A 20,568-nucleotide genomic window follows, 5' to 3' on the forward strand; every position below is an offset into this window, starting at 1 on the left:
AATTGAGCGCAAATCAGCTGACCCTTCCGGATTGAGCGCAATTTATCATTAACGTGCTTAAATGCTCAAATAACCCTACAGTACAAGCCTCACAAACGGGCTACAAAACTGCTCGTAACAATCCTGACTGATATAAATGCTTGTAATGACAATATATCTATCAACAACAAACGGGGGGGTTGAATCACATCTTGTCTGGGGGGATGATTTCTACTGATTTTTTACTTTTTTACTGTTTTTGGTTTTTTCGGTTATTTTTTATGTTTTTTGTTTTTCTTGGGTACTATACTACTTTTTGTTTGGTTTTGCTTATATCTTTAAGTGTTTTTGGTCACAAACCACTCAGGGGATGAGGGGTTCATGATTCCCCCCACCCTTCCTGGTTCGTGAATTTTCGGTCTTAACTAGGTTAAAAAACTATTCACGGTAATCCGGAAGGCTTCCGCGTTCCGAACTACCCTTCCGCCCCGGCAGTTTAGGCCTATTAAGGGCGTTAATGTGAGCATCCGCTCGGCGCGGAGTGCTCGTTAACGGTTCCGCCGGTCATGATGTTATGAAAGAATAACACCCAGGAGCGCCATAAAAACATACATGTAACAATCGCCCGGAAGATACATATCGACGGATAACAAAACTAAGTCTTAAGACGACTGGCTAGCGTCTAAACAGAGCTTTGCATGTTTTTCACCGTCTCTACCAAGCCAGTACTTTTCGGTGGTCTTTTCTAACATCGGGTCGACAAAAACATTACTGTTCTCCAGCTTCGACCAGAACGCTCAAATTAACTGAATTACATGCAAAAATAGTGAGCTCATGGCTGGGTCTCAGTATCCCCAGACCACGAGGTTACTCCTAAAAACAGGGCTACTACTTATTATATTACTATTGTTTTTGTTCAGTAGATAAAAATCATCATCTCCATCGAAGATGGATCAACCCTTTCCCCCCCAACTCTTAGCACCTCATCCTTGTCAAAACTAATCCAAATATCAATTAAATTCAAGTCAGGGCATGACAGGATGCTAAAAGTTCATATGAGTCAATAAAAGTTTTCCGTCCCGAGACCCTTCCGGATTCTTGAATCCGGCGAATCAAGCTCCTTAAGTTCGATTTCACGACAACACGGAAGGCTGGTTTCTTACCCTTCACCGTTGTTCGCAACGGCCTTGCAACTATTGTAGCAGCACAATAGTTGCAACTCGGAACGTTCTCTGCAATCTGCTGCTGTTTTTCTTCAATTTCGACTTCTTCAATTTCGATAAAGTTGTTCTCGTCAGCGCAACTAATGTTGTTGTTCTGTTTTTTCACTCGTTTTTGTTAAAAATGGCCGTTTCAGCATTTCTCAGAAATGTGACGTCATCATTCGAATTTTTGAAATTTTAAAATACTAGAATATTCCAGCCTTCACCGTTTGGCTAAACGTTCCAATAACGCCCTTAGTTCATAAAAACTACCAATCCGGAAGGCTTACTGCTAAAATTCCGAATTCTGCAGAGATTGCATTTTTCACATTCTGGTCGAATGTCACATTAGCTAAGGTACACAAGGATGAGACACCCCTACGACCTGTACTATCACTTCCCGGCAGCTCGTATGAGAATCTAAACAAAATGCTTGCAAAGTTTTTTGACAACATCGATGGAGCAAATATAGAAACCAATACCAAAGAGGCTAGAGAAAAAATAGAAAACATTGCTCTAGATCCGGATGAAACCATAATATCTCTTGATGTGAAAAGTTTGTACACCAACGTTCCCCTGAAGGAGGCAATTGAAATTGCTTTACAGAAGCTGTACAGCCAGGAGTCTCCTCCTGAAATTCAAAGAGCAACCATGAAAAGGCTTTTGAATATGGCGGTCAGCAAAGTATATTTCAAGTGTAATGATTCATGGTATGTACAAGTTGATGGTTTAGCAATGGGCGCGTCCCTCGCTGTAATTCTGGCAAACTTATGGCTGAAAGAATACGAATTTGCTCTACGACAACAAATACCGGTGGGAACGGGCGTACAGCAAATTAATGACAAAAACGGCTTGTGCCCATGTTGCAGCAGGAAAGTCACATATAGATCAAAGGGGGTTGAATGCGAGAGTTGCCGAAACTGGTATCATCTAAAATGCGGAAAAATATCCGATGACGTATACGCATCAATAACCGAGATAGTCTGGTACTGTGAAAGCTGCTGCCGAGCTAAGAACAAGGAGAAGGATACTCCCCAGGTGAAATTGTTCCTCAGGTATGTGGATGACATTGTTAGAACAGTCAGAGGGGAGCGAGCCGAGTTGTCTTCTCGATGCCGCCAATTCTCTTCATCCAAATTTGCAGTTCACTCTAGAGAAAACTAATTCGGAGGGGAATTTGCCGTTCCTGGATTTGAACATAAATGTATCGCAGGATAGGCGTGTAACTTGCAGTTCGTATCAAAAACCAACAGATACAGGGACTATACTAAACTATAGAAGCTGCGCCCCAACTCAGTATAAGCGTAGTTTTATCCAAGGCACTGTACACAGGGTTTTTAGGAGTACATCTAGCTGGGAGCAATTTGATAAGGCTATGGAAACTAATAGGGCGCAATGGCTGACAAATCAGTACCCTGAAAATTGGTCCGCAAAGGTGGCTTCAGACGCCTTGTGCAAGATCATCGAGGGTAAAGGCAAGCCCCTGGATAGTGACAGGGGTTTGTCAGTTCAATCACCAAAGGATGAGAAGCCCCCAATGCTGATGGTGCAATATAGAGGTAACCAGAGCCAATATTTTGCTAACAGGTTACGAAAATTAACGAACGTTCAAGTGGTTTTCACCACAAGAAAACTACAATCATGTTTACCATCACTGAAGTCAGCATTCTCTAATGTCCTCAAGTCAAGAGTGGTTTAAAAACTGTCATGTAGTGGATGCACTTCCACCTATGTCGGACAAACTGTTCGACATTTGACCACTAGAATTGAGGAACATAAGAAAGCAGACTCACCGGTAGGCCTCCACCTTCAGCAATGCCAACTTGAGGGAAAGAGCGCAGATCTTAGTTGGGAAATTATAGATAGGTCAAACAACCAAACAAAATTGCTAACACTAGAGGCAATACATATCAGGAAAGAGAAACCGGGCTTGAACACGCGCGATGAGTTTAGGAGCAGGGAGTTAACACTGAAAATTTAGTCGCAAAATATTTTTTTGGTTTTTTATTCAAAACGTACATGTCTAATTCGAAATTATGACTCAGAAACTTCCAGACAATTTAATTTTAAAATGTTTAATTAATTTTAGAGGTTAAAAGTATTTTAATCTTAATAGTAATTTAGAGGTCAACTGTGATTGGCTAATTTTTTATCATGATGGTTTAGAACCAAATTGTATGTGATTTATTGTAAATAACATTTGTAAATTGATGTTTTATCGTCATTTAGAGTAGTTAATTGTAAAAATCCTGACGATGCACATAGTTGCGAAAACGTTTGAAATTTACTTTTTAGCAAAAATTTCTTTTAAAGGAAGTAACATTCTCCCGGAAGTATATACTAATGGAAAGAAAAGCTAGATCCCGAAACGATTTGTATCATTCGCCCAGAAATTACACAGCGACGGAGCGAAGCAGTGTCCCTATTGACGACTGACTGACGACAGTTACCTTAATTCTACTCGTTTTTGACCGTCTCGACCTAGTCACTTTTTTAAACCATTTTAGTGCCTATATTTATTACGTTAATTACTACTATTACGATTTTTTAAATTGCAGAAGAGGCCCTACCGTTTAGTTACGGGAAGTGCAAAAGCTGGATAGGGCCATACCAGAATTATAAAAATGCATTTATATCAGCAAACTCTATCATTTCATCAAGGAAATTTTTAATCAGCATTGAATACATCGTCGTAATGTTAATAATTCTCAGCCGTCCTTTCTCTACAATAGCGCTAATAGAGTTCTCAATAAATTGAACTTTGCGCAGCAATCTGCAACCCCTTATACAAAGTATAGAGCTCCTCGGGAGCGCGAAGCTTATTTTAGTTTTTATGTAGTTTATAGATTCTGGATAGCTTTCTTACTATTAGTATTGTTCGTTTTATTAATTATTATCTGAACTCCAAAACAATACCTCAAAATCTCCTTAACTAAAACTTCTTTAATCTAGAAAATTTCATTCAAATCGGGGTTCTCTGATAAATTTTTATCTCATCTCAAAAAAAATGTCCTACGAAACTTTTTAAAAAGTGTCATATGCAAATGAATATGAGTTCCCAAGATGATGATGGCTCAGTGCGAAAATATTTGGACTGCCAATCTAGTGATGTTGACTTGCACCTTAACTTGAAACCCAAGTCCTATTACCCTAATATCCAAGATGTCATTCAATGTGATATATCTTGAATTAGCCTAATTGTTGTGGTAAACTTTTTAAATAGCGAATGTTTACACTAGTGAACGTTAGTGAGCGTTAAAGTAATAATACGGCTATGCGACTAATAAAAACAAGTCCCACGCCTCTAGCTTCGTGGGTGAAGAGTTTTGACTGGTAATGGTGTTTATAATCGGAGCTAGCTCCCTGAAAACCGCAACCAAAGTAGCCCCCAACGATTCGAAGAGAGTGTTATCCCGCATCAGCTTTGCATCGAAAGGATTGAGTCTCAACCCCAACTCTATCCACAAAGTTTTGAACCTTGACTTTCGCTTAGAAATGGAAAAACTACGTAAATCAAGAGACATCATCCTTTAGCACGACGTGCTAAACAACACAATTACCAAACACATACTGAACGATCAGAAAGCAGAAAAAGTCCCGAATCTGATCAATACGCTCAGAAAACATACCTGGCGATTTAAGGCGATTATTTATTGCCAGAGAGAAAACGCAAAACATTTTTTTCCAGAATTAAAAACATTAATTAAGAATCTTAATACTCTAGTAATAACAGCCGGAAAGAAATTAATTTCATTCCGCAAACAAAAAAAGTGGTGGTACCAATCAAACCTCAGGAAAAAACATCCCTCAAAGAACTTGGTAATAAAGTTATTGGAAACGATTTTTCAGCGGTTCACAAACCTTGAATCACTCGTCAAGAAAAATCGTCCACTGCTCAGAAAAAGAAAATCAAAGAAGAGAAACGAAAGAAAGACCCAGAGAAGCAGGCCTCAAAAAAAGAATCAGAAGAAAAACAAGAAAAAGTAAGATTAGATTATCTTTTTTTATAGATTTTTTTCTGGTAGCTACATTTGTTTCGGAGCGGCCTAGGTGAAGTCTGTAGAAATGAGTAACCGTACCAGGAGAAATCTAAACAAATCACACGCCAATGATGCCTGGATTTGTGTTGATTGTAAAAAGAATTCGGAGATCCAATGGATCAAGTAATGGAATGCGATAACTGCGCCAAACTTTTATGCGCAAAATGCTCAAAAATGGCATCGGCAGTTTACGAAATCATGTCTAAAAGTAAGAGCATATGGTGTATTGACACATGTACACCCGAATTGAAAAGCCTAATTAAGGGTGCAACCGCTCCAAAAATGAATCCGGAGATAACTAAAATGAGGAACGACCTGGGTAAGGCGGTTGATTCCGTGAAGGGTCTATTGGAGGACTTCTACTACTTCATGAATGGAACGAAAACCAAATCACAGCCAACAATGGGATCAAGCACAGTGAAAGATAATGCCTGGAAAGTAGAGCCTCAGGTCACCAAATCCTTGAAAGACATAACTTTGGAAGCTGAAGCAGAACAGAAACGGGAAGAAGACTTAAGAAGGAAAAAGAATCTTATTATACACAAAGCCCCTGAAGGAACCCGGGAACTTCAAACACATTGTCAGAGGTAACAAAATCATCAGAGTAAAGAAAACAGAGATAGAATTATTGCAAAGAACAACGCCAGATACAGAGAACATTTTGAGCTCTGGTTCGGTAATGTAGACACATTAACTCCTGATAAATTCATTGAACTACAAGTACAAGTACAACAAGTAAATATGTTACCACACATCATTGCCCCTACTGAAGCGAAACCCAAGAATTCTGTAACCATGTGGAACCCAATTTGGCACAAACTCGACTGCTACAATTTAAAACAAAAAAACATGAATCCGAACGAGAAGGGGAGAGGCATGTTGTTTTATATTCGAAAGGACATCGACTACAAGGAAATAAACGATGAATCTGGATTTGAGGAACTGCAAGTATACAATTTACTGCTAACAAAGAAAGAATTTGTGATAGCTTCAACCTATCGGAGCCCATCATCAACCCCCGAAAACAACTACAACCTTAACAACTTCTTAAGAAGCATTGGATCTAACCGTTCTAGATACATTGTACTAGGAGAAATGAGATGTAGATTGGCAATATATCAGCATGAATCATGACGAGAACAGCAAGGAACACCAATTTATTGAAGCGGTAAAAGATTCTTATCTCGATCAACTTATTGATAGACCAACGCGTGTGACCAAAAACAACGAACCATCCATACTAGCGACAAAACTCTGGAACCACCTAGCATAGAATACATCTCACCGCTGGGTAAGGGTGATCACGCACTAATCCAAACAAAATTTGATCTCTGGACAACAAAGCAATGTAAAGGGAGACTGAATTACAACAAAGGGAGCTACGTGCAACTCCGATCAGAGTTAAACACCCACATAATGTATGAAGAATCGCAAACACTAGAGCAAAACTGGTAAAAATTTAAAAGCACTCTCGATTGTGCTGTTAAGAAGTTCATCCCTAAAATTAAAATTCGTATGAAGCAAAACAAAATGCCAATGAGATCCGCAGTGAGAGATGCAGTTCGTGAAAAACAAAAAAATTGGAGAGATATCAGGGGAGATAAAACACCAGAAAATTACGAAAATACTCGAAGGCTCGAAACGAAGTCAAAAAACTGACACGGAATTGTGTTCGAATACATGAACAAGTTTTATCAAAAAGCATAAAACAGCAACCTAAAAAGTAAAAAGTTTTGGAACTATGTAAACAAAAAATTGAATCCACTGAGACGATACCTGCACTCGAAATTAGCGACAAAAATCGGGCAAAGACCGACAAGGAGAAAGCTACTGCCCTGTCTGATTTCTTCAATTCAGTTTTCACAAGAGAAACACCTGGCAATTTGGATTTATTGGATCTCCATGAGCAGCAAATATCAGATGATCTATATCTCTCTAAAGAGTTAATACTACATGAACTTGCAGCGTTAGATACCACCAAATCGATGGGAGCTGACAATGTCCACCCAAAGATTTTGAACGAATGCCGTTATGAATTAGCTGAATTACTGTGTTCTTTAATGCAAAATTCCTGGGATAAAGGAGAAATACCCGAAGATTGGAAATGCGCAAATATAACGGCGTTTCACAAAAAAGACGCAAAAAGTGACCCAAATAATTACAAACCTGTTAGCCTCACATCAATCTGTTGCAAAATAATGGAAAAAGTGATAAGAAGACACCTGTTTGAATTTTTGAGACAAAACAACATCTTATCAGACAAACAGTATGGTTTCTAACCAGGTCGATCAACGACTCTCCAGTTACTAAAAGCGCTCGACGACTGGACTGCGGAACTAGACAGGGGTTATGAGGTAGACATAGTGTACATTGACTTCCAAAAAGCTTTTGATAGCGTTCCCTACAAAATAATATTGAACACAATATCCAAATCAAAGCGAAAACTGTAAATTGTATCACAGCGTTCTTAACGGATAGGAGACAACGGGCAACAAGTTTTTCGGAGTGGGCACCAGTTGTCAGCGGAGTCCCACAAGGATATGTCCTGGGACCAATACTTTTTTTGCTATAAATCAACTCGACGACGGATGGCATTACATCCCCTATGCTTCTATACGCAGATGACGCCAAAATATTCAGATCAATTACTTATGAGACTCAAGAAGAAAAACTACAATTTGATCTGAATGAAATTTCCAAATGGGCTAAAAGCAGTTTATTGAAGTTCAATCTGACTAAATGTCATAAACTCACCCTAACGGGCAGAACGAAACAATCTGAGCGGAACTATACTTAAATGGCGGAAAACAACTGAGCAAAGTTGAATCAGAAAAAGATCTGGGAGTTATCGTTGATTCAAGATTACAATACCGTGAGCACATTGCCAAAAAGACGACAGTGGCAAACAGTATAGTCGCGATAATCAGGAAAAGTGTCGTGAACTTGACCTCTAAAATTCTAACGACCCTGTACAAAGCCTTAGTAAGAACACATCTGGAGTATGCAAATCAGGCATGGAATCCATACCTTAAAAAAGACAAAATTACGATTGAAAATGCTCAGTGATGCGCAACGAAACTTATTCTAGGTACGCAAATACAGCTTTTTGAAACAACTTCAGATTTTGAAATTACCAACACTCGAGTATAGACGCAAACGCGGTAGAATGATTGAAGTCTTCAAAATTCTGAACGGTCTATGATACGATACAGCAGCGACTGAAGGATTTTTTACAAACAACGAAAAAGACACAAGAAGAAACTTTTTCAAGAATGTGACCAAGAAGATCACAACTACTGCTAGACAATATTTCTTTACAGTTGCAGCCATCAACGACTGGAACCCGTTACCCGAAACAGTAACATCAAGCGAGAGTGTACACGTTTTCAAATCAAGACTAGACAAACTATTGGCGTCTGAAATAAATGACGCATGGTTTATGGAATGACGAAATGGACGTCCAGGAAAGAGCTGGTCGTCAGAGGCCTGGGAGGCCTACATATCAGAAGTTAACCTGTGAACCCGAAAAGCCTTTCCGCTAGCAACCAAATTATCGAAAACAAAATTTTGAAAAAAGACGAGAGCTTTTAGATGGAGGCAAAACCAAATCAGAAAAGAGGTCTTTTTGGAAAGCCCAGTCACCGAATCAATGTCAACACAAATTAACTACTAACAATAACCGTACTAACTTTCAATGCCAGAAGTCTTTTCAGATTGCAACGTCGATTTTGTTTGCTAATGCAGTGCTGAATAAGGAACCTTCTGTATTACTGGCAACTGAAACCTGGCTCACAAAAGATTTCAGCTGCAATGAACTAACGTTACCGCAGTAGATTTTTTATCTAGGTGACCGTGAAATTAATGGAAGAAGCACCAGCTATGAGGGAGTCTTGATTGGCGTTAATTCCTCAATTTTCCAGGTTTCCATTGAATTATCCTAACTAAGTAGTCAACTTCAGCAATCGTGTGCACTTTGTAAGATTAAAATTAATGAAAATTATTTTTTACTCTGCTGTGTTTACAACCCAACCCCAAAGAGCAGTTATTGCTTAAAAATTGTTGATTTCGAAAAATTGCTCGAGTTTGTATTCAATCTCTCAAATGATAACGTACTTTGCTCATCTTATGTCTTTGCTCCGCTGGCCTTTGAAGTCCAAGGTGGTTGTGGGCCCGTCACGTACAGTTTCCTACGCGCGCTTGGTAAACGTCTATCGTCTGCTACGCAAGAACCCAAGTCGATACTTTTCCTTAAGCAGCGTATCTATGTGGCTCTACAGGTTGGTATCAGTGCTTCTGTTCTGGGCACACTAGAAGATGGTGAAGGACTCGACAAAGTTTTTGTTTGTTGAGATAATTCAAGCTATTCCTTATGTTTTCAACACCTTCCTCCCTCTAAAGAACAGATCATTATTGTACATTTCGGATCTATTTTTGTATTTTTGTAAAAATCGCTTGATGTACTAATAGCTGGGGAAATCAACATAGAATTTGTCAACTAGGAAGCATGCTTGTTAGAAGACGACCTTGAATATAGGTCTTAGAACTCTGTGACAAGTTCAATTTCAGCCAACTGGTGACTTTCCAGACAATTTCCGCCAACCTGCTTGATCTTATTTTAGTTAACAAGGCTGAAACAGCTACTGATAACGATCGTCATGAACTTTTTTCTACAATTTTAACATATGTGATGACAGTGGTATTGGCGTTGTTCTGAATACCCAACTACGTGATTCATTGTAGGATAAAAAGAATTCAAGTCACCTGAGTTATTGTAGATGTGGCTTTTCATTACTGAGAAAATTTTTTACTGAACAAACAGTTTGAGGCAATTTGTTACTCTAATTTTAATGTGATAATCAGAAACCGGCATACCTGGCTTTTTTACAGCATAAAAAAGAGTACCACCTCGAAAACGAGACATCGACAGAAATTACACTTAGGGTATATTACGCTTAGGGTCTCGCATTCAAAAAATCATTCATTTTCCTCCCGGCAAAAAGTAGCCGCTGAAAGTTCCCAATATATTGAGCTTCAAGAATATGATTTGGCCAAATATGAGGCCAAACTGTTTTCAGCCCACAATACCCAAAATTTTTAAATATTTCAAAAGCTTAAGACGCCATGACCTGCCGTGTACCATGAGAAGGGGGCATTTGGAAGCCACTACCAATTTTGTGAATTCTGAACTTTTCAATGACTAGTTCGCTTCTTTTGTCAGTGACAACGGAACCATAGTAATGCCACCGTGTTGACGATTCTTTTCTAACAATGAATTTTTTATTACGAAACTTGAAGTTTTAATTGAATTCCAGTTTTTATTTAAACTAAGAGCCGAAGCATTGTTGGTTTGCCACCCCTTGTTTTGAAAGAATCTGCCAATGAGATTCATTTTTCAGCGTTCAATTTGTTTCGCAAAATTTTTCGCTTATACGCCTGTCCATCCGAATGGAAAACAGGTATCATTACGCCAATTCACAAAGATGGAAGCAAATGCGAAATCACTGATTATCGACCTAATACCTTTGAACCTGTTATCTAAAGCTTTCGAGAAGCTGATGTATATCTGCTTGTTTCCAACTTTCCATGGTATTAGTTGTTCAAACCAGTGTGGACTTATGCCCAGACAATCTACTGTACCACAATTATTATCATGTTTTAGTCAGATTAACAAATACGATATCAATCTTTCTGAATTACGCTATTTTTTGATTTTGCTGAGGCATTCGATAAAATCAATCATTCCGTCCTTCTAAAGAGGATCGAGACCTTAGGCGTTCTCATGAAAGTTAACTCACTCCTGGAAAACTGCCTCTCATATCGTAAGCAAGTAGTAAGAAAGAAAAACTCTGATTCCAGTGTGCGCTCAGTTGAATCATGCGCCCCTCAAGGTTCATTAATGGGTCCTCTGCTATTCTTGATTTTTATAATTGACATGCCAAACAACATCTTCCATACTTCATGATATCTTTTGCCGACGACTTGAAACTTTTATTTTCAGGAGATAAATATGATTTTCTTATCTCTGACATTCAGGCCCTTCAATCTTGGAGGGACAGCAGTTTGTGATTTTTCAATGCCAAGAAATGCTCAGCTTTATTTTTTTTCTTCAAAACCAAAAATCATTTGATCTCGATAATAATGTCTGAGCAAAAGTGACTTCGGTTAAAGATCCCGGTCTATTCGAGTCGAACGAATTGAAATGGACCTGTCAACTACAGGCAAAAACTGCTTCAGGTTTAAAGTTGTTTTATATGTTCAAACCGAATTGCTCGTCTCATTTATATGTTCAAAAATTCAAAAAAAGCTGAATGTCTATAAGTCAACCATTGAGCCTACCATTTGAATGCATCACCTTGCTGGACAGCCTCAAAAAGTGATCTGAAGATAAATGAAAGTCCTAACAAAAAATAATTAGATGCGTATCAAACCAATTAAATTATAAAGACGCTCTCATCAAACTTGGTGTTCTGCCGTTATTTTTTTTCCAGGTGCTGACGTAGCTGTTATTTTTGTCGAAAAAAATTAATGGGCAGTATGGCATTGAGTGGGAATCCTTCTGCGCTTTTGATCTAAGTTCATGTTCCGAACTCTTCACTTTACCAAAAATTCAACTGGTGTTCCAATTTGGAAATTTTTGGTGTAAAATTTGTTGTAGAACAAAATTTACTATGGAAACGATTCTACCTCAGAAACCCCGGCATGCTCAAAGAACGTATTCTCAAATTAAAGTGGAAGTTCTTTTCATAGTTTTACACTCCTTCCAACCCTTGCTTTTAGATATTCTTATGTTAATGTGAACCTTGTCGAACCAGAAGTTATCGAATGGAACTTCAACCTGACTATATAGGACTTACAATACCTTTGCTTTGCATGAGTTCACTTTATGATTTTTACTTTTATTTTGATCAAAATTCTAAAATTTGTTTTAGCTATATTTATTACATTAAATATTAGTAATACTATTATATCTTTTATGATTATTTATCCTGAACTCCAAAACAATACCTCACACTCTAATAAACTCAAACTTCTTCAATCTAGAGAAGTCCATCCAAATCAGGGTTCTCTGATAAATTTTAATCGCATCTCAAAAAAAACGAAAATAACGAAAATATTATTCAGTTCAGTTCAATTCTTTTTCTGAGCGTTTTGTCGCCTCTATCGACCAGCTCATGATGTACTCTTTTTCGATTAACTAGTCTCAAATTTATTAATTCCGCTTTTCTTTCAATGTTTGTCCAGGTTGTTCTTGAAAGCGTTCAAGGTCTTCGAGTCAATTACTTCTCCTGGCAACATGTTACAATCTGTAGCTGATCTAATGATAAAAATGTTTTTACGCAATTCAAAGTTGGCCTTCTTCGTTATCCCTTTTTTGTTATTTGTCCTTGTGTCACGACTTTTCAATTCGAACATGTTTTTTGTAGCTTTTGGGTCATAACGGTTGTAACCTATTTTGAACATTTCGATCATTGTTCCTCGACTTCTGCGGTATTCAAGTGACGGTAGTTCTAGTTTCTTTAACCTTTCATTGTAGCTTAGTGTATGCAGCCCTTTTACCATTCGTGTCGCTCGTCGTTGTACATTTTCGGTTAATCTTGTGTCCTTCTTTAATCGCCGGTACCAGGTTTGATTACATAACTCCAAATGAGGCCTTATGAGGCCTTTATAAACATTTAAAAATACAGGTATAGTGATATGGTATAACTTTTGCAAAGATATGGGAGTCAAAGGAGAGTTTACTATCGATGATCACTCCAAGGTCTTTTTCTTCTCCTACGGTTTCAAGCTGTTTATCGTAAAAATCATATGATCTTGTTTCACGATTTGATCCTCCATTTGAGATTATCATATGTACACCTTTATTTTCATTAAAATGCAAAAAATTTACTTTTTGACCATTCTTCCATTTTCTTATCCATTGATCTTCTTGCAGCAACTCAACGTCTTTGTTACTGGTAATTTCTCTGTATAGTTTTGCATCGTCTGCAAATGAATACAGTTTTGATTTGACTGTGTTTGGAATTGAATTTATATATACTACAAACAAAACAGGTCCCAGTACAGATCATTGGGGAATCCCACTCAGAACATCTTTTCATTCAGATCAACTGTCGCTTATCACAACTCTTTGTCGTCTTGTTAATGAAAACCCGTTGATCCAACCCAGTGTTTTTCCTTTTATTCCATTTTGTTTTAGGATTTCTATCAGTCTTTTGTGCGGAACCGAGTCCAACGCTTTCTTGAAATCCAAGTAGATAACATCCGTTTCTCGTCGACTATCTATTGTTTTTGTAAAATCAACCAGCACTCTCAGTAGTTGTAATTGTGATGATATACCGGGCAGAAAACCAAACTGTTCATTTACAAGGATTTCTTTTTTTTAGATGTTCCATAAGATGTGCTCTAATTAATTTCTCAAATATTTAACAAACTATTGATGTTAAGCTTACTGGACGATAATTGTCAGCTAACGACTTTTTCCCCTTTTTTGAAGATAGAGGAAATGTGAGCAAGTTTCCGGTCTTGAGGAGCTTCGTTTCGTCCCAAGATTTGTAGAAAGTTTTTTTTTAGAACTGGACTCAGGAAATCTCTCATTTCAAACAGAAGTTTCGGGTGAATTTCGTCGGGCCATGGAGATTTCGATGTTTTGAGTGAGTCTAGTTGCTCTTTCAATAATTGCTCTGTTAATTCTTAGTCCTCTGTTAGATGGGTGATATCCAATTCTGGAATCTTCCATTCTCCTGGTGGTTCGTGTAAGAAGACTGATGAGAAGAACTTTGACAAAACTTCAATTTTTTCGATTTCATTCGTCGTTAAAGATCCATCATCCTGCACTAAAGCTGGTATTGCATTTTGTAACACGGTTTTCTGCCCCACACAGTTCCAGAACTTTTTTGGTTTCATTTTTACATCCTTAGCTATTTCACTTTCCTTTGCCTTTTGATCATTTCGAATAGCTGTCTTAATAGTATTTCTTTTTTCTTTATAGTTCTCAAAATTTACTTTTTTTCTATTGCAGCAAAACTTTTTCCAGTATTTCTTTTTTGCTCTGATTGCCTGTCGAGTGATATTGGTGAATAGTAAGCTGTTTCTACACTCTGGATTGAGCCTAGTTAATGGTACAAACTTTTTTGTTAGTTCAATCAGGAGTTCGCGCAAATCCGTCCAAAGTTTTTCAACATTGTCTTCACTGTCAAGAAACGACAAATTTTTTACTTCATCTCTCATTGGGTCGTAGTCTCTTTTAGTGAAGCTGTATCTAATTATGGTCTTACTAATTTTGCGTTGCGCGAGTAACTCCACTTCTATGAGAATGTGGTCGCTCTGTCCCAGAGGTGGTTGGATATTAGTGTTTAGGTGGCTTAGACCGGCATCAATTAAAACTATATCTAGTAGTGATGGTTTATCTCCGGCAGTAATGCGAGTTGGTCCATCGATGTGTTGGGTCAGAAATGCATCCCTAATTGCTTATAGAAATTTGAATTCTTTGCTCTCCTCGTTCTCGGTTGTACTGCAATCATCACAGTTGATTGAAGGAAAGTTTGTGTCGCCCAATATTACAGTATAATCCTTCACATCTTTTTCGCATAGTTCTTTGATTGATTGGCAAAGGCAGTCGTTATTCATTTCTGGTGAATTTGGGCTCCGGTAGACAACTGCCAAGCGGATGAATTTCCGATCCATAGCAATGTCACAAATCATCATTTCTTGTAACTCGTTCGGGTTTTGTTTAATGCAAAAGTCTATATCTTTAATTATGAAAATTAAAATTTCTCGCCTGCAATCGTTTGGATTCATGTTTACTGACTCAATGTTATAGTTGTTAATTTTGTACCAAACTGTATTCCACTCGGTTTTGGACTTTTTCGGTTTTGCTTCTACTACAGCAATTACATCTGGTGGGTTCTTTTTATCTTCAATGAATTTGATTAATTCCTGATGTTTTGTTTGTGTTAGAGTGGCAATATTTTTGTACTAGGGGTTTAACTTTCTGGTCGTGCTTTCTTCTTGACTTTTAGTATATGCGTTCCTCGAACCAGATATACATAGTTTACTTCTTCCTGATCGTTCAAGTTTTTTTGCTTTCGTAACTAGGTTTCGCACTTCTTCTCTTTGTTTCAAACATCGATGCGGGCTAATTCTGAGATTTCTGATTTCTGCAAAGGGTTTTTTCAACTTTGGCAACTTTCGGTTTATTGCACTAATATCTTGTTCAGTATTGAAGGAAACTAGCTGTATTGAATGGTCTTTTTATATCCTCATCGGTTTTCCGACCGAGTCGGATCGTTTTCACAATTTATTAATCTTCTTTTCGATAATTGATAAAAAATTTTCAACTATTTTGTTATCTTCTTTTTTCCTTGATTCACTGTCAGTAGCTGCACTCTCCTTGGCTTTTTAGATCACAATGTTCTTTTTTTTTCGGTTTGCTTCAGCTTCTTCTCTCTTTTGTTCTTCTGTTGCTTCTAAGATGATCTCTTTCAAAGGTTTCACTTTCCAATTTATCACTTCTTTCCAGACTCCTGTCTTTTAATCAACCTTTCCGTGAGATGGTCCTGCTATGAATTTATAGAGATCATTCATCATATGTTCATGTTATCCATAGTTGTGTCGAGATCTGCTCTTAACTTTTTGGTCGATTGATCGGTTCCACTTCCCTGTTCTTTGCTGATAATTTGCTTCACAGTTGGACAGCAAGCTGTGCAACACCAGATTACAGTAGTTTGGCTCATTTACTGATAGGCTGCGTCAGGCGTTTTAAGGCATTTTGCACAGTTGTGTTCAAGGTAACACTCACACTCGATGACTTTGTCTAGGGGGTTTTTATATATTTCCTGGCAAATTTTGCATTCCCAAGGCTCAAAGGGATCACTCACTGATATTGTGCCTTTATGGCAATTTTTGGGGAAAATTTTTGATGACCTCACTCTCTACTGGATTTGTCGCTCCAAGAGAACGAAACCTCAGGAGCTACAAAGCAAGAAAAAAAATGAAGTTTCTTAGAATCACTTCCCTCCTACTTCGCCGCTCCAAGATAATTAAACCTCAAAAGCTACAAAAGCAATAAAGAACTGAGTACTCTTGACCACGTTAATCAATACAATTCTCTCAGCTCACTCCGCCGCTCCAAGATAATTAAACATCAAAAGCTACAGAGCAAGTTAAAAGAAAAGCGATAGATTTTACCTGGGTATTTTACTGCTTCTTGTTCTTCGGTTTCCTTTTTGATTTTCGTTTTATAGTTTTCGACCTTTTCTTTAAGACTAGTTTACGAAGATTTCGCTTGCTTCGTTAAACAGTCCGCAGGAGTTGTAGTTCCAGTACTAAACTTCCTTTATTCTTCCTTTCTGGTATCAAGTGTTTGCGAACGTTGATTATCGTAAGGTTCTCAGTTTTTAACTCTAGTAGTCGGCAAAAATCCCTGTACTTCCTCTTCGACGGGCGTACAAAAATGCACTGATTAGATGTTTGAATGGCTCGATGATTTCGAGGAGTTCTTCAGCTGTGCACGGTTCGTCGTAGCTGCTATGATGAGCGTTGATGGTATTACTAATAACGTCGTGCCAGATGACAAGATTGCTTTTATTCCTCAGTGATCCTCGTACAAGCAGCTTTTGCAGACTTTTCAGGGGGTTTCTGTTATTTCGGTGGAATCCTATCCCACTGACAGTAAAGTATTTTCCTGCGAGTCGTTTTTGAGTGGGATGTTTTGCAACTTTGATTGCTTGATCTAATGATGAAGCTCCGATAACAAACAAATACCATAGATTGAGGGATAAACCTTCACCCGCCCTATGCTAGAGGCGGGAGGACTTTGGACAAATTTTCGTATTCGTAAATTTAATTAATCAAATTTTCATGCCTCTAGCTCAAATCATCTGAAAACACACGGTTTGAACAAAAGAAAAGGACATCTATTTAATAAACTTATCACAACAATTTTTCATCTAAATTGCAGAAGTTTAGCCATGAAAAGTTCAGGCCTTAAATTACTTGTGAAAACGAATGATCATAAAGTTTTGTTCGTTTTTTCGGAAACGCGGCTAAATGACTCAAGCGATTAAAAATTATGGGCTCTAGATACTGAGAAGTTTGTATCATTTAGATGTGATAGATCAGTCGAAGCCATCAGGCAAACAAAAAGAGGCGGCGTCACGCTTTTAGTGCCCAAAAAACCTTACCTCAAAAATACGCGAAGAATTAATTCTTATGCAAAAAGAGTTTGATAGTTTTTGGATTGACTTTGAAAATTCATCCAATAGAAACGAGAGAGCCACCCTTTTAAAAATAACTTACAACTCAAACAAAATAAGCAAAAATGAATTCAAAATAAAAATTGCTCAGTCGACTGACTATGCACGATCATTTAACAAAAAAATGATACTTTCAGGCGATTATAACCTAAATTATGTTAAAATCGACGATAAAGAATCACTTGACACACTTTTCCTACTAAATTTTCTCGATGGCAGATTTAAATCAAATCCTTCTGTCTCGAAATCCTTCATAGACTGCATGATCACCGACATTTTTTGGACGGCTCAACAAACAAATCAATCGTATTTACACCCCATTAAAATAGGTCACTTGGCAAATGTTTTCAAAACCAAACTTAAGGTATCCGGGAAAAAACTCCTCTCAAGCAAAAAATACATAACAAAGAACCACTCAGAAAAATTGTTCAAATCAAATCTGAAACAAAAATATAAATGTGAAAACTTCTACCAGCAAAGAAACCGACAAGCAGTGATCATCATATTCAGTTGAAATATAAATGAAAAAAATTAAAACATGTGCTCTACAAAAGGTTATCTTTTTAAGTCATAATAAACCAAAAGTCAACTTACAAGACAATAGTTTCAAATCGCAATTATTGAATTCAAAAAGAACCGAACGTGAAAAACGGAATATTTTTAACAACACAAAGACTCCAAAAAAGTATCCAACCTTATTTTTCTGCCACAAGTTTTTCTTTGGAGAGATCATAAAAAATAACTTCAAAATAGCAAACTTTCCTAAGTATAACCTTTCAACACTAGGCTGTTTCTATGAAAAAGACAACAAGAGCTGTCTTACTGAAGAACCACATCAAAACGAACCCAAAAACTTGACTCCATTTTTGTTCAGCTTACAACTTTCGTAGAGTGAAAAGAAAACTTCTCAAACTCAATGCAAAAAAGCCGCAAGGACCAAGTGACATTCCATTATGGGCCCATAAAGATGGTTGCAAGGTAATCTACACGCATCTTACTTGTCTTTCTAATGAATAATTGAAAATTGAAATTTATTTACTCGCAAGCTAAGATGATCCTGAAGTGCCTGAAAACTAGAGCATAATCAAAGCGTTTGAAAAATCGTTCTTAAAACAAACTATTGAATAACTTTCACCTCAAAACATTTTTGATTTGACTGGCCAACACTCATACTGGCTTTAGAACATCTTATTCAACAACTGATGCTTTTTTTTTCTTGCACGGAACCATTCAAAAAATCAAATGATAAAAACCAATATTATTGCATGCTCTTCATTAGCACTCTTGAAGTCATTTGAGCAGAACCAATAAAAAAATTTAGGTAATTAAATTTTTCAGATCCTGCTATAGATTTAGAAAAAACTTTAATAAGCGACCGATGCCAGAAAACAACACTAAATAACACTGAAGCTGGTTGGATCTCACTTCATGAAGGTGTTCTTCAAGGCACTGTCTTAGGACTTCTCATTTTCAACCTCTACATTAACGATCTTAGCAAGCAACTGACTAACTCATGCAACGTAGTTCAATATGCAGATGAAATAATTCTTTTCTGTGAGGATAAAAGCATTAACACTTCGCTGAAAATGCTTCAAAGTTTTGTGTTTATCACAGTACTTTTAGAGACATCTACTGCAACCTAGTGAGAAAAAAAATCAGAATTTATAAAATTTTGTAGAAAAAAAACCTGTAAGAAAAGAAGATCAAAAAGACAAAAATGCTTTTGTTAAAAGCTATAGATTTTGTAAAAGATTTGCTTTAGATTTGGTAAAAGTTTTTATAAGCGACCGATGCCAGAAAACAATAATAAAAAACTGAAGCGGACTGGATCTCACTTTATCAAGGTGTCCCTCAAGGCACTGTTTTAGGACCTCTCATTTTCAATCTGTACATTAACGATCTTAGCAAGCAACTGACCAACTCATGCAAAGTAGTTCAATATGCAGATGAAATAATTCTTTTCTGTGAATATAAAAGCATTAACACTTCGCTGAAAGTGCTTCAAAATTTTTTGTTTATCACAGTACTTTTAGAGACATCTACTGCAACCTAGTGAGAAAAAAAATCAGAATTTATAAAATTTTGTAGAAAAAAACCTGTAAGAAAAGAAGATCAAAAAGACAAAAATGCTTTTGTTAAAAGCTATAGATTTTGTAAAAGATTTGCTTTAGACTTGGTAGAAGTTTTTATAAGCGACCGATGCCAGAAAACAATAATAAAAAACTGAAGCGGACTGGATCTCACTTTATCAAGGTGTCCCTCAAGGCACTGTTTTAGGACCTCTCATTTTCAATCTGAACGTTAACGATCTTAGCAAGCAACTGACCAATTCATGCAAAGTAGTTCAATATGCAGATGACACAATTCTTTTCTGTGAGGGTTAAAAAATTCGAAATTCACTAAAAGAGTTTCGAATTTTTTTTTATCACAGTACTTTTGGAGACCTCTTACTTCAACTTAATGATAAAAAAGCAGAGTTTAAACTCTTTAGTATAAAAGAACACGTTAGAAAAGAAGATCAAAAAAACAAAACTGCACTGGACAAAAAATAATGGTAAAAAAATCAATGCGAAATATCTCGGAGTAGTATTAGACCAAAATTGGACATTTCAAGACGAATTGAAAAAGATTCCAAGAAAATGGGCCTGCGGGAATAAAACCGTACCGTTGATCAAAGAACCCCGTCCTATCGAAACAGGAATACTACAAATGATTGCACTCGTTGTCAATCACCTAAGCTATCCTGCTATGCTTCTAAATGAGAATTCAACAAGTTTGACAACCTCATTAGAAGAACAACTTCGCTGGGCAATTAAAACTTTTCTATAATCGTGTGAAGTTCGATTCATCATCTGATCTTAAACTAAAACACAGTGTATCACCAGTAACAATGTTTCTGAAAAGTTTGCTTGATTTTGAGAAAATAACACCTTTTAATACCAACTTACAAAAAAATCGAGAGAAAACAATCACAAAAACATGAACAGAAAGCATAAAATATTATATGTTTTGTCAAAAAATTTAAAAGGGCAATACATCGAAAACTCTTTTTTTTAAAAATCAGTATTAATTTGGAATACTTTAGAAGAAGAC

At 37.0% G+C, this 20,568-nt stretch overlaps 1 protein-coding gene across 3 annotated transcripts in view; it reads right to left on the minus strand.

The window, feature by feature from the left end:
• Window positions 1-17,147, minus strand: part of LOC134851006 (uncharacterized) — a 100,185-nt gene extending 83,038 nt beyond the window's left edge. For all 3 annotated transcript variants that reach the window (XM_063866881.1, XM_063866880.1, XM_063866879.1), the window contains exon 1: window positions 17,133-17,147. The gene's annotated coding sequence lies outside the window, so the exon portion shown is untranslated. The remainder of the gene's footprint in view (window positions 1-17,132) is intronic.
• Window positions 17,148-20,568: the final 3,421 nt, after the last annotated feature.

The sequence above is a fragment of the Symsagittifera roscoffensis genome, chromosome 7 (assembly GCF_963678635.1).
Source record: "Symsagittifera roscoffensis chromosome 7, txSymRosc1.1, whole genome shotgun sequence".
NCBI classification, from domain to species: domain Eukaryota; kingdom Metazoa; phylum Xenacoelomorpha; order Acoela; family Convolutidae; genus Symsagittifera; species Symsagittifera roscoffensis.